We start from the raw sequence: 15,738 nt of genomic DNA, 5'->3' as shown, positions 1-15,738 counted from the left end.
GGAACACTAATTCCTTTTATATTATTTGACCATGGGCAGCGACGTAGCCAGGAATTTGAAAGGGGGGGAGCACTTTTTGCGATTGATATGGATTTTCAAAGTTGTAGGCACGACTATCTGAGCGGAGCGCCACCATCGGTTGGCGCGGAGCGTACAAGAAAATTTTGGTTTTACAAACCCCCCAGATGACAGGAAACAGCCCTTCCCGAATGTTCATTCTGGTTCCCTGGCCTCTTGCTAACTTGAGAAACCTCATTCAATATCACTTTTAAACCCAAAAAACAAACGAGTAAAAAAAGTACGTAATTCAATAATACATAATGTATTAAAATTGGCAAGGTACACAAGGGCGGCGGAAGCACCTTTAATCTGGGGGGGGGGGCACCGAAGTCAAAGGGCACTTTGCAGAAATTCGATTGGACTGTTGCAGCCTGATATTTAGTACCCTTTATAAATCTTATTGTATTATCTTATTTGCGTATACAAATCACTCCATCAACGCCCCCCACCCCAACCCCCCCCCCCGTCTAAGTAGTCTTACTTTTCAACTTCTGATACTTGTAGATACAAAGATAGGCCAGAAATGTCTTTGATACAACCATAGCCAGTAATTATCTTTGATAAAACTGTAGCTAGTAAATGTTTATCGAAAAGGCTGTTTTGGAACTTGGAACGCCGATCTTGACTACAACAGGCAACAAAGAGCTGCAGCTCTATACATATAAAGTCTGTTAATCAACGATAGGCTTATTTGACTGTGGAATGTTCTCAACTGAAATTTATCTGCGTAAACGAGTTCTTAAGTAGATGTTAAAAAACTGACAAGATCGTATCCTAGTCTTTTTCGGCGGGTAGAGTATTGAATGAAACGGCACGCGATATGAATGACAGCCTAGATGACAGAAGAATAGGTCACCTAATTTAGCCATAATCTTGCTTCGTTCATTTCAATAGTTTTTCCTGTCTAGACTCTTAAACTCGTCCAGCAAGCTTATGGATTTGAATTATGGGTGTTTTAATAAAAAAGATAACTTGGCCAAAAAAAGTGTAGGCCCGGGCCTACAGTGCTACATACTGGCTACGCCCCTGATAGTTCTAAATTAGGATTAGATCTCTTACTGAAATATCACTGTTCTAATAAGGTGATCAAGAGTACAAGTTTTATGTAGAAAAAGGGCACATTTTTAACCTGAGGAAAAGTGGGGGCACTTGCCCCCTGTGCCCCCCCCCCCCGGTTCCGCCGCCCTTGAAGGTACATGTACAGAGTAGACTTACTTACTTTTCAACTTCTGATACTTGTAGATGCAAAGATAGTCCAGAAATGTCTTTGATACAACTGTAGCTAGTAAATGTTTAAGTTAGCCTAATAAGAGAAGGCGAGAGCTATCCGACGATTGCCATCTGATGCAAATTTCTCAAGTGTTTTCTCAAATGAAATATTATCTGCGTAAACGGGTTCTAAACTACATGTTAAAAAACTGACATCGGATCCTATAGTCTTTTTCGGTGGGTAGGGTGTTGAATGAAACTATCGTGCTACATACTGGCTACGTCCTGATCATATGATATCATTATCAGCAGATTTTGTTTCCTGTTTAAATTCTTTTACATGTTCTTTTACATAATATATCAGAAAGACAAACATAGTGCTCTTTTACAAGTTTTCCAGTAGGATGATTCTTGTTTATTGTCCAATGTCTGGACTTTAATACATTTGACGAACTTAACTGATGGACAATATAAACTTTCATATTTTGTAATACAGCCAAAACTGCAGTGGCCTAAAAACAAATATCGTTATCGCAGTGTATTAGCAGTGTAATAATTATTTATAGGAAGTGCGTATCACGTACGATTGCTAGCTTAGCTTTATAACATGCTGTTCGTGCAACAACTTAGGACGACTCATTGAACGAACGTTGTCGACGTTGTTGTGCATACAGTTCGTGACATTCCATAGAGTGCGGTTAGGTAGGCAATATGTATTTTATTACGCAGTGGCCAACTGTAGGCTTGTAATTGGCTATAAGCTAAATTTAGCTACTTGCATCTGCCAAACTAAGTAAGTAGTTGAATCAGTAGGCGTGAATGTTACTACGATTACAATCGAGTTAACGGAGCTAACGAGTATTCAAGATCAAAAGAGCACTGACAAAATACCATGCTAAAAAACGACAGTATAAAAAAAAAAAATAGACACTGAAGGGGGGGGAGCGGTCGCTCCCCCTGCTCCCCCCTGGCTACGTCCCTGACCATGGGAGGACTCCATACCTGTATATACTGATGTCGTGGAATATCAGATGACACCCTTGATGACACCAGCGGGCCAGCCAACCAGAATCAGCATTTAAATTAAACATATTGTAATAACATTAACTATTGGGGTGCGCACCTGACAACTGTAAGTCATTTTATTTAATTCTTATTCTGGGCCCAGATCTGCTGTATATTGTTTGTTATTCGTAATTATAATTTAATTTAATCCAATCCAGTTGAGTTTTCCTTTTTTTTATGTGTCTTGCTCTGTGTTTGGTCATCACACCAAACCCAGGGTTCTCTCATCAAGAACAAACAATTATTTTCAGAAGCTAACACCCTTACATAAATACAAATAAACAGTAATCACTACTCTTCCTGCAGATATAATAGTATACTTCATTCCATCTTGCATATATCATTTTCTTTCTTGTCGGGTTATAGTACTGTACCGGTGAATTCCTCCTCGAATAAGTTGGAATTTCTACCATACAAAGAGGCTGTTGCCAGTGAAATAATGTACTTCCTCTCCCCCTCCCCCTCCCCCTCCCCCACCACCCCCTATGGTGGAACTATATGTGCACTTTTTCAAATTTGATGGTGAAGAAGCTGTGGTGAGTACACTCATATGATCTTCACATTTTAGTGAACCCCAATCGCATTCATCTGGTGTGAATACTGTTTCTGCTACTATTGTTGTATTCACATGGTCATCATAACCATACATGATGGGGAGTAATATACTGTATGTGCAGTATGCCTGTATGTGACATATACTGTATACAACACAGCGTATCTCAAGTATTAGGAGTCTTTGACTTATACTGGGTCACTGCATAGATGTATATTTAACATCACTGTAAAATACTGACGTGGGCTATTTTTGGAATATGACACCATACGAACAGTTGCCAACAATTCAGTTTCAGAGAACACGAACCTACAGTACTTTACCGCTTATTTGTAGGTTATAAATACATGGTAATAATTAAATCAGAAAGCCATATCTGTGCTGGTAGTGATCTTTGTGTTAAATGCATTGCCAAATAGGCAGCCTTACACTATTTTGGAGTCATATCTATGCATTTTGATAATGTAACAGGTTACCTTCAGTAAAATTAATCAAAACAGCAGGGATGAGGGTTATCAGTGGTGAGTCCACTGTGGGATAAAGGGATAGTTTCACGGATGTGAAAATGTGTATATCAGCTTGAATGTTATCTTGTTTCACATGGAGATAATGTACTATGCTATGAACACTACTTTTAGTAGCCTGGCAATTTCTAATAGACTGTTTAGTATATTAATATTAGATGAACTTAAAGAGTTTCAGTGGAAGTAATCTAAAAACCCTTATCCTTTGTGTTTATCTTTCTTTGGATTGCTTCATCTCAGTTCTTCATGAGAAGACAACAGTATTGCCATTACCCAAAGAAAGATGATGAGATTGTAAATAATATATATATATATATATAATATATATATAATATATCTATATATATATAATTTATTATTATTATTATTTATTACCATTTTAATTACTTATAATTACATTAAAACAGGAACAAACACCAAAGAAAGGAGGTGTTACACGAAACAGAACATATTTCAAAAAAGAAGACACCACGTAATGTTACAAAAAACAAACAAAAAAGGACAAGAAAAAATACAAGGAACAGAGGTCATCAACAGAAAGCCAGAACAACGAAATATCAGCAACCAAAACGGCTAGAATACTACACATCTCCTTAACAGGTATCAATGCAAGCGATGAACTCTCCTAGACCAAGGAGTATACTTTAAGAATGTCGACTCGGTAGAAAACTCAACAAACGGTACTCTTCCAAAGGCTATTTTTTTTTAGTTTCCCTAAGGAAATGTAAGTTTCCACATGTTCTCTCTTGATCTAGAATCCATAACACACCTCGAAAATATCGAGTAGCAGCTACTCCACACTACTGGAACAACTCCAGTGGCGGGTATTGTACAAGAAAACTCTGAATGAATAATACCACGATATTCAGACAAAACCAGGTGAGAGCCTCTGTCAGCCAGGGTTGGCATTTTCCCGGGAAAAAACCTGTTTTTCCCACTAAGCGGTAAAAACCAGGTAAAAACCGGGAAAAACTGGTAAATACCGGTAAAAACCGCCTCCGTCTCGAAACTAGTATTAATTGTCCGTAAAATGCAGGGTCATCAGTAGGCACGATATTGTTTCATGACAGGCATATTTTATTGAATATGGGAGTTTCTTAGCTTCATTTTGAGCTATTTTATCACATTCTTATTCTACTTTTTGTGGAAAAAAAGAGTATTTTTCGTATTGCACATGTATAGTTATTCTGTCACGATCTCTTTAGCAGTATATGCATTGCCTATTGCCCAAACCATTATAGGTCTACACTGGGACATTCACCCCTCCTAAATTCTTCAGGCCTATTATGTGGCATGAACAGCGGAGGATAGAACGTAGTGGCGAACCATGGCATCCAAAGCCTCAAAGGGACAAGGAACCATATAATAATATAATATTATGTGCTCAGACAGTTCATTCCATTCCATTAATACAGTAGGCAACAGTCTATTGAGGTGAACTTCAATTCAGGGGGCTCAATAGAAACTGCTTTGAAACTTTGTAAGGCACATGGGCCCAATTAAAGTATTAAACGCACAATGGCCCTATGGAGCCATTCACACAACCAAACTGTTTACCTTGATGCAAACATGGTCCAATTATTATACAACTTCATGCATGAGTGATTAAACACTTTGAGGTGGACAGGTGAGGTGATACTGGGCACTTCCTGTGTATAGGCTAACTGAAGAGGTAGGAGTATCAACAACACAAGTAACTGTTCCAATTGTTACTTATTCTCAAATTAGTTGATCTCACAACAGTCACTTAGTACAGTGCCTATAAGCAATATAAGCATAGTACAGTGCCTAGTGCGAAGTGTGAACAGAGTACAATTTATCGCAGACATGAAGTGATCGTTCTTGGATGTGAATCATCATTTGGATCTGAGCGGACTAATGTGGCATGTATAATATGACGAACCATAGCCCTAGGAGGCACCAACAGTTTGATACGAGTCCATTCTCTAGATAATGGAATTATGCATCTCGATAGGAAAATAAAGTTGGTTGATTTGAGCATCCAATATATTATTTATTTGAATTATTTATAATAGTCTAATCGGTAAACTCACAAGTTATAGATCATAGCTGTTCTTTGGATGTAACCCAACCCCCTACCATAAGATGCCATTTTCTTGTAGATTCTATGCTCCTCCACAAGTTCCACATGAGTTTTTAGGAATTCTATATAATTTGAGGTTTTTCCCGGTTTTTCCCAGTTTTTCCCACTTATAGGTGGGAAAAACCTCCCGGTAAAAACCGGTAAGAAACTTGTTTTTCCCGGGGCGGTAAAAACCGCCCGGTAAAAACCGGCCAACCCTGCTGTCAGCTGACCCTCACATGACCATTGCCGTCATGACCACTTGACCGTTCCCCTCCCGCATCATGCAGACATCCAAAATACAGATCCATCAAAGAAGGAACCATGTTTGCCACTTACGAGAAATCAACTACATACCAGCACACCAACAGCCCTAACACTTATAATCAGCAAAGAAATGACGGCAGAACTGACAAACGGATCAGAAAACGATAAAGTTCCATCGCAGCAATCGGTTGATGGCTCTGTGGTAGAAGAAAATATCAAAGAATTCATCAGAAATTAACAGAAACAAAGAGAACTGAAGAAAAAGGGCAGGCGGACAAAACGTCAGGTTACGTCAGACCGAAAATGTCATTTAGCTTCAATGTTTGTCTGTAAGATATTTTAAACAGTCATGCTTTTATTTTGGTTTTGTAGTTTTGGGGAGCCTAGAGATTTTCCTACCTAGAACGGATAATTGTTTGTGTCACTGTGTGTTTGCGTGTAAAGAGGGACTGGGGGAGGGGGGGGGGGGGGTAAATGGTACCGGGGATGAGTCGCTGGTAAATCATTTGAAGCCAATACTTGATAGCCAAAGCCGCAGTTTCCGCTATCCCACTCCTCTGGGTTACAGAAATTATTGACGGGCCACATTCTCGTTGGACATAATCCATGATCATAAATGATTCAACATAAAATTTAAAAGAACTTTATATACAAGCCTGATTTACCATGATATGAAACTAATCAGACAAAAAGTTAAATTAGTTTTTTTAAATATATATATTAGAAGTTACATCGAGCATTTAGTCTACGTAACTATGCTTAAATTTATTTCATTCTTCTAGAATTGTCGTCTCCGATGTTCAAAGCTGACAAATGGGATTAAACCATCCCAGCAGAAATCATGAGGATTGAGAAGGAGTTAATTTGAAAGTGGCAAAAACGAGAAAAATGCAAAAGATTAATGTAATAAATTAGGCAAAATACAAGTATCAATATTACTTTCAAATTTTGAATATTGTTGAAGAGATTTTGACAAGCATATATACTTGTAAACGAAATCATTCCAACAGAAACACGGTAAATATTGTAAAAATAAAAACTGCAGAATAAATTTAATTAAAATGAAAAGCATAAATGATGTCCTCTCTAATTATTATCTCAGTAATTTTATGAGGATTTTTAAGGGTACATCTCATTACCTAAATGAGAAGATATAGGGAGCGAAGGAATGGTCTGGGTGAATAAAGACCGGTCGTGAAGTGAAATTGTTCTGGTGTGTTGTTAATTATTTATTTACTATATATCTGTCATCCCACTTACTACACATTCATTTCTTATTTACGGCTTGGCTTGCCTATAAAGAGTGGTTATTCTGTGTAAATTGTCAGATTCAAAGCACCAAGGGTGCACTCTGTACAATAATAACACTTGTGTAATACGCCCTCAATAACAGTTATGTAAAGCCAGTTTATATATGCATTCACACACCAGTAGAATCACTGTGGTCGTGTCAAGCGCGTACCGAGGAATTTGCCAAGGGAGGGGCGAAACTGTAGGCAACCTATCAGAGCCGAAGATACGGCATTGCAAACTATCTAAGCGTAGCGCCACCATGGCGCGAAGCATACAAGAACATTTTGGCTGGAAATGCCTCCCAGATCGCTGGAAATGGCATTTCCCAGGCCTTGTAAGTTCCATCTTAGCATTTTCTCTTTTGAAATTACTAGCGATATCATAAAAACATACCAAAAAATATGCTCAAGGGGGGCGGCTGCCCCTTCGCGCCCCCCCGGGCTACGCGCCTGGGTAGAGTCTGTGACACAAGATCCGGGGTTCGATTCCTACCTTCGCTTTATTGGATTTGAACGTTCATTCGCTTTCATTGTCCGCGGATACTACAGCATATCCGTCAATGCGCAATAAACCCGAGCTATTCCATGGATATTTGGATTAGTCACATATAGTATCAGAAAGATCTCACTTTTAATAACGATGCTGGTTGGAAAGCAGGTCCCTTCACCCGTCTATACTTCCTTTCCCTAAAAGTTTAGAAACATCATGATACTTTCCAAGATGTTGATAAAAAAGCACCCCCTCTATTTCATCCATAGTTTCATTGTTCAGGCGTTCACAAAAGATTCTTTTGCGGGATGTCGCTCTAATTACTGGGGAACCCTAAAAGGGACAGTGAGTTAAGAAGGTTTCGTGTGTACAGTCGAACTCAAGAAATTTGCTCGCTCATGGTGGCTTTCTGTTAGTGTTAAAAGATGCAACACTTAGGCTAATAACCGAAACTGCTTGCCACATCGGTTTCTCGCTAAGTAATACGTCGGTATTCACACTTCCTGTTATTTTGTCTTGTGTGGTAAGTAGCAAATCACTTTCATATTAGTAAAACAGAACACACGTATGGCTTGGCCAAAACTACTAGCACTAAGGCATAACTTTGCAAAACTTTGGGCCTATCAGAATCTGTTAGGACAGAGGTTTAGCCAATTGATGTAAAAAGTACGCTAGCTTTGGTTGCTGCGTATATTGGTATGTGAATATTTAGACCTAGGCCTACGTACGTTATGACCAATTTAGGCTTTGGCCTATAGGCCTAGTAGTACTAGTAGTACTAACCAAGCCAATCTTGATAAAAACTTTGCAAGATTTTAATTTAAGACTATAACTTATAGACAGCCCCTATTAGGATTGTTTTCACAAAAGAAATGTCCGGGGATTGATAAAATTTAATGTTGGTGGTTTCATAAACTTAAGCCTAGCATGGTCTAGTTCAGGCTACTTTCTTTCTCCACATATATTGAGAAACATCCACCATGTCATTACTTACTCCGTTAGGCACTGGGGACAATTTCACCATTGCTAATATAAAGAGCTTTATATTCTGCCCTCCTATGATGCTTTAAAAGCAGCTCTTACCAACATTGTGAACAGTTCCTAACCCATACTTGTCCAAGATCCCACAAACTCAGTGCCGCATTTTCCACTGAATTATTTTTGAGTGCTGCGTGCAAACATTAGTGAGTGATGACGTCACACAACTCTACTTATGACATAACCGAGCCCACGATGTGGTAACTTTTTTACTACCTTGTGAGTTGTGAGTCTCACCTTGCATCAACTAACGTGGGTCGGGTGCGAGCGAGCACGGAAGGCGAGAAAGCATGCTTGGGGGTTTTGGGGGACCTCCCCCAAGAAAATTCGAATTGTAGATGCGCTCAGATGCGATTTCCCAGCATCTGGAAAGGATATTCTCCATATATAATTGCTCATTTTTCGGAGTATGGTCAAACAATCAGTGGTCATAGAAAAGAGGGGGGGCGTGCGCCGTGTGCGCCCCTCCTGGATCCACACCTGGGCCAAGAGTCCCAAGACAGAAAAGCTGTCTGCTGTGTGAAGAAAAGTTGTGAACAACTAACGGAAGGTGACCGTAAATAACTGACAACAGATTTGCTAAATGTTTCGGTCATTGCGTCAGACCATCTGTAATGCAAGTGCGCCACCAATTCACAGTTTTCCTATACATGCATACACGTACAGTCTTACACTGCACTGTAGGCTACTGACGAGCTGACTGCATACACTTATTACACTGACAGTGCATATGCACATACATCATATTCTAGCTAGTCGTACGTGGACGTCGGACATCAAAGCGCCAGTCAGCCGAAGCAGCGAGCAGCCAACTTTGAATCCCAGGACTGGCAGGAGTGATGAAGGAAACATTTTTTTACAAACCAGATCTCAGTGCCGCAAACAGCACCTTTCGTTTTTTTTCAGGTGCCGCCAGAATATTTTTAGGTGCCGCATGCGACTCTCGGTGCCGCGTTTGGACATGGCTGTCCTCGATCTGATAGAAATGAGAAAGTCGTTCTTACTCCTAGTCCTACTGTCAGAACAAGTGCATGGAAGCATGCATATATATAACCTGAAAGTACAGTGATTAAATAAAGAATTGTGTCAATAATTGGTGAACCTATTTGACTGTTCATACTATATATTTCACTTAACAAACTGAGTCAATTGCAGGGTACCCGAGAAATAAAGTGCTCAGGGTGTGTATAAATTCCAAATTTGCAAAATTAAAATTCCAGTCTCATTCTAAGCTAGATTATAGTTCATTGAGGTTTGATCCACAGTAATATGTCTCAATTGCCTATAAAATACCTCTACATGAAAGCACAAGAATTAGTTATAATGACCCCTGACAAAACATTGGCTTGGTGTGCAACGGGAGCCTGTGGTGATAGGCCCTAGGTCTATAATGTGTACGAACAAAAAATAATCAAATTATGAAAGCTGTATTTACTATACAATGATGGTGGCGGGGAGTTGTTTGGGAAGTTAAAGTATGTTGACGAGTCTTTAAAGTTCATTGAAATTAGTGAGGATTTTGTCAACAAACAACTCGCAAATCTTCAAATTGCTAAATCTACTGGTATTGATGGCATAAGTGCTAGACTTTAAAAAACAGGAAGTTCTCAAATTTCCAAACCAATTACCTTTATACTTAATCTTACTATTCGTAGAGCATCCATTCCTGCTGAGTGGAAACAGGCAGTTGTTTCCTCTATTTTTAAGGATGGGCTGAAAACAGATTGTGGTAACTATAGGCCCATCTCAGTTTTGCCTGTTATTACTAAGATTCTTGAGAAAGCTATTCATGTCCAAGCTTATGGTCATCTGCAAAACAATGGGCTTCTAAGTTCGGCACAACAACATTCTAACCTTGCTGCTATTATTGGCGATACTGACTACATTCTTCATAATATGGACAAGGGTCAGATCACTGGTGCTGTGTTTTTGGACTTAAAAAAGGCCTTTGATACAATCAACCATGAGATTCTTCTGCATAAATTATCTTACTATAGATATGGGATAATGAGCTGGCCTGGTTCTCTAATTATTTGTCAAATAGAGAACAAACTACTATGATAGATGGGGTTTAATCTGGTGCAAGACCCGTTACAATTGGTGTACCCCAGGGATCCATATAAGGTCCACTTTAATTTATCATTTTTATTAATGACCTTCCTACTGTAGTTTCGAATTGTAAGGTTTTCCTTTATGCCGATGATACTGCCATCATGTATAGTTCAAAAAACGAATTAGATATTGGAAGGGTCAAATATTTGGACATGGAAGCTGTTTCTGATTGGATGAACACTAATAAGCTGACACTTAATGCTTCTAAAACCAAGGTTATAGCATTTGGCTTTTCTCAAATTATAAAATATGTTAATCCCCTCAATGTAAAGCTTGATAATGATATTCTTGAAAATGTGTATGTATTCAAATACCTTGGAATGTGAAAAAATGGGAAAAACACATTGACAAAATTACTGCAATAATATCACAGAAACTTGGTATTCTAAAAAGACATAGTTGGTGTGTTGAGCAGCAAACACGTAATATTCTGTACTCTGTATGTATTTTGTATTGAGGGCTCCTCTGGAAAGCAGTGCTTCTGCACTGAGCAGGACTACCCTCATTAAAGATGACAATTATTTAAAAAATAGTAAAAATAATAAATACTGTATAAAATACTAAAAAATTACTGTCAAATTCTGAAGCGGGGAAATTGTGACATAGTCTAGTCACTGCATATATATGCTGGTAATTGCAGGGTATTCCACTCCCTCACATAGCGTCTATGAAAATGTTATATGCTATGAATACTCTGTGAATGTCAGAAACAATGTCGAGTAAAATGAGTGCATAGAAAAAAAATGCAAGAATACAAATTTCAATACTTCTAGCAATTATAGCTTGCTAAAATTAGGGCCAATACAGCATACCTTTAAGAACATCTTTCCTGGTTAACAATAGAGGGGGGGGGGGGGGAGATGGGCTGGGGTGCGAAGGGATTTTAGAGTAAAAGAGAGCACCATATGGGGCTTAAAAAATGGGGTTAAGGAGATAATCGGAAGGGTTATGAAGAGGTTAAAAGGTGGGGTACATTAATCAGAAATTTGTAAAACAAAATATGAAAAAATTGATAAAATCTTTTGGAAAAAAAAAAAACAATAGGGATAGGAGGCATTACTTTGGCCGGAATATAGAAATATATCCCATCTTAAATACAGTAATGGCCTTACGAACATATCCAACTTGATTGTGATTAAAGGCAATCTTGAGTTAATATTTGTTTGTTTACTCCATTTCACCTCTGACAATATCTATATGTATGTATCCAAGGTATACAGTATATAGCTGCCCGTGGTAAACAAAGGGCTCGTTTGGAGAAATATGAAAATCCCAAATATCTTGCTGTTCTAGCCATTAAAGGTCAAACCCTTCAGGTTCAAGTGTGTTAGTATAGTGTGGTTTTAATTTTCCCAAGGTAGAGATTATATGGATATAAAACATTTTATTTTTAGTCCACCTATGGTGCTTTTTGATTCCTTGCCAAGAGGTAGAGGAAGCAATGCCATGGTGACGGAATGCGTGTTTGTGTGTTAACTTGTGACACTTGCTTGTAAACACTGTAACTGAAACAGTTCATACATGGTATCATACATGGTATGTGGATCCCATTTCTGTGAAGTTCAATGGTCGGCCACTTTGTGTCAGCAGAGGTCAGTCTTAAAAATTTCTAAGCAGGATACATCTATGTTAAACTGAATACATGGTATGCAGATCTATCCAGTTTGGTGAGTACAAGCACCCTATCGAAATTGGTGAATGTAAAATGTCAATTGCAGGTCAACATTTATGTCAAATCTCTGAAAATCTTGTAAACAGGATAACTCAAGAAGTACATCTTTCTTGAATGTTATGCATTGCATCCTAGTGAAATTGGTAGAGGTCAAAGGTTAAATGAGGTCAACAGGTGTCAAATTTTCAGACATTTAATGCAATAACTCCCAGTGCCAAGGTGTAACAAGGTTGATATTTTGGGACAAGTTGCAAATGGTATAGAGGAATATTTTCAAACTTAACGGTCATGTGATCCGAGGTCATCAAAGGTCAATTAATGTTAAAAAACTAGTATTTTGGGTGAGAAAATGGGCAAAGAAAACAATGTTTGAATTTTTACAGTTTCGATGCTATATTCACGTCTCACCAATCAAAAATGTCCAATAGGTTTATCCCAGGTGACCTTTGTGTGTGAAGTTATATCAGGTCAAAGTAAATTTTCAGACATTTAGTGCAATAATTCCCAGTTCCAAGGTGTGACACGGTTGATATTTTGGGACAAGTTGCAAATGGTATAGGGGAATATTTTCAAACTTAACGGTCATGTGATCCGAGGTCACCAAAGGTCAATTAATGATAAAAAACTAGTATTTTTGCGATAACTTGAGAACGAATTGTCCATTAGGGTTGGGAGTTGCTTCAATTTAATCCAATTGTCGACCCGCATCTGGGTGACCCTTGACCTCAATTTGACCTCTGGTGACCTTTTCATGTTTTGGGGATTTTTACAGTTTCGATGCTATTTTCAGATGTCAAAGGTACCTTCTGATCATAAATGTCAATGGGTTGACCCCTGTGTGACCTTCGTGTGCGGAGTTATACGAGGTCAAAGTTAATTTTCAGACATTTAATGCAATAACTCTCAGTTTCAAGGTGTGACACGGTTGATATTTTGGGACAAGTTGCAAATGGTATAGGGGAATATTTTCAAATGTAACGGTCATGTGATCCGAGGTCACCAAAGGTCAATTAATGATAAAAAAACTAGTATTTTTGTGATAACTTGAGAACGAACTGTCCGTTAAGGTTGGGAGTTGCTTCAATGTAATGCAGTTGTCGACCCGCATCTGGGTGACCCTTGACCTCAATTTGACCTCTGCTGACCTTTTCGTGTTTTGGGGATTTTTAAAGTTTGGATGCTATTTTCAGATGTCAAAGGTACCTTCTGATCATAAATGTCAATAGGTTGACCCCCGTGTGACCTTCGTGTGCGAAGTTATACGAGGTCAAAGTTAAAAAATATTAATGAGGTCACGGGTCAAACGTGAAAAACTCACAAGTTGCAATAACTTGTCTACTATTTATTGGAATTTCGTCAAACTTGGTATGATGATATTGGTAGATAGTCTCCACACACTGATGTGTGTTGCAATTGATATCATGCATGTTTATAAGGGGGGGGGGGCTAGCATTATTTCGTTATGAAAAGTTTGTATGCACAATAACTCAACAGGGGAATGACCAATCATTACCATACTTGGTGAGTGGGTGGCCCATAGTAAGTAGATTAACCCTGTTGATTTTGGTGCTCATATCATGAATATTAATGAGGTCATGGGGTCAAACGTGAAATACTCCAAATTGCAATTACTTGGCTACTATTATTAGTCGGAATTTTGTCAAACTTGGTATGATGATAATGGTAGATAGTCTTCACACACTGATGTGTGTTGCAATTGAGATCAGGGCTTAGCATTACTTTGGCAACAAAAGTATGTGAGCATAAGTTACTGTTGTTGTATTAGGGCTTTGTTAGAAATTTCCCTATGAATGGAACTAATGAACAGCAGCAAGGAACCATGAAATGTTTTCATTCTGTTTTTTGTTATGTGTTGGGACAAAGCTGAATGACCTTGGTACCCCATTTTATAGGGATTCTTTAGATCCAAAGTGGCAAGCTGGTAATTTGAGGGTAAAGGCATTGAAGACTCGCCCCAAACCGCATGCTGCGCTCTGAGAAAGTTAACTTTCTGTTGCTTGCAAGTGAAGTTTTCTTCTTGTCCTACAAAATGCAGACAGTAATGAAACGTGATACCTTGTTATCTTTTATCTAGACCTGAGATGTCCATCGCTGCTATGTAGACTGTGTTGTGAGTATTGACCGTAGCTGTATGTTTTGACTGTACACTAGTGTCTAATTACCGACGGTAGCAAGCAGTGTGTGTATTTTATGGGATCGATGGTGGTGTCTAACACTTCTGTTACACCTCATTCGAAACTAGGTCAAATTACCGGCATGAGACGTTTCTTTGTGTGCGAGTCCTCACACCCTTTAAGTTAGTCTACTCATGGAGCTATTTATAGCTCCATGGTCTACTACAGTACCTCCTGGATAGATATGAAAGCAACATTTTCAAATCAGTAAATATATATCCTTTAGTTGAAAAGTAGCATACTGTACCAATAAGGGTTGGTTGCTACACGCTCATGTCTTGAGTTGCTGACTGCCTTTCTCCCATAGCAATTGGGATATGATGAAACACAAGTCCTGAAACTCCAGAAATAATATTTTGTACTTTTGTAGTATTCTTGGGTGCCAGCACCAGGAATCAGTAACATTGGGTGGGAGTATGTGTGTCTTATTAACTCTATCACAACCTGACCATTGAAAGATGGGTTAATTTTACACTGTATAGTCCTCACTGTTCTATATCATACAACATTGATGACATAACAACTCGCTCTTCTGATAAGGCAACCAACCAAACTGTGGACAGAGCTTACTGGACCTACTTGGAGCACCCTTGGAATATGGAACACGGAAAGGGTCAACGTGAGGCGCCGTCCACTTAGAAATGGTCGTTCACCCAGAAACCGTTCACTTAGAGATCGCCGCTCAAATGCAAGCAGCCGCCCACTTATAAATTGCCGTTTAACGTGAGGCGCCGTCCACTCAGATGGTCGTCCACTCAGAGACCGTCTACTTAGAGATCGTTGCTCAAATGCAACAGCCTCCAATTTTGAAATCGTCGTTGAAGTACAGAAACCGTTCATTCAGAAATAGCCGTTGACTCAGAAATCGTCCACTTACAAATCGCCGGTCGATGCTGAGCCGCGCCTACTTAGAATTCGTCCTCCCTTTACAATGGCTGTATACGTATGCATTAAGTGGGCGCGGACTATTTACCGGCTGTGCTCCCGCCCAGTAACGTACACCGAGCTGTTACAGTAGAACGCTGTTGTTCCCGCCTCATTCAAGTCGGCCCTGCGGCGCCCCTCCCTTTTTCAGGAGAGTAATTTCGTCTCGGTACACCGCAGACCACATGCAATGAAAGTTTCAAGAATCCAAAAGAAATAAGATGGCAGAAATAATCCACACGTTGGGGGTCGAA

At 39.1% G+C, this 15,738-nt stretch overlaps 1 protein-coding gene and 1 long non-coding RNA gene across 4 annotated transcripts in view; one reads left to right on the top strand and one right to left on the bottom strand.

Annotated features, from left to right (window-relative positions):
• The window catches only part of LOC139959704 (uncharacterized), a 57,043-nt gene that overhangs the window by 3,283 nt on the left and 38,022 nt on the right, over positions 1-15,738 (bottom strand). For both annotated transcript variants that reach the window (XR_011790212.1, XR_011790211.1), the window contains one exon: positions 5,852-5,958. This is a non-coding gene — a long non-coding RNA (uncharacterized lncRNA). The remainder of the gene's footprint in view (positions 1-5,851; positions 5,959-15,738) is intronic.
• LOC139959695 (methyltransferase-like protein 27) overlaps positions 7,809-15,738 on the top strand; it is a 50,174-nt gene continuing 42,244 nt past the window's right edge. The window contains exon 1 of one of the 2 annotated variants that reach the window (XM_071957506.1): positions 7,809-7,954. The gene's annotated coding sequence lies outside the window, so the exon portion shown is untranslated. Of the gene's footprint in view, positions 8,067-15,738 lie in introns of both variants that reach the window. The other variant, XM_071957497.1, reaches the window with a different exon arrangement.

The sequence above is a fragment of the Apostichopus japonicus genome, chromosome 3 (assembly GCF_037975245.1).
Source record: "Apostichopus japonicus isolate 1M-3 chromosome 3, ASM3797524v1, whole genome shotgun sequence".
NCBI classification, from domain to species: domain Eukaryota; kingdom Metazoa; phylum Echinodermata; class Holothuroidea; order Aspidochirotida; family Stichopodidae; genus Apostichopus; species Apostichopus japonicus.
The sequence above is the reverse complement of the archived record's forward strand: the minus strand, read 5'-3'. Positions and strand labels throughout refer to the sequence as shown.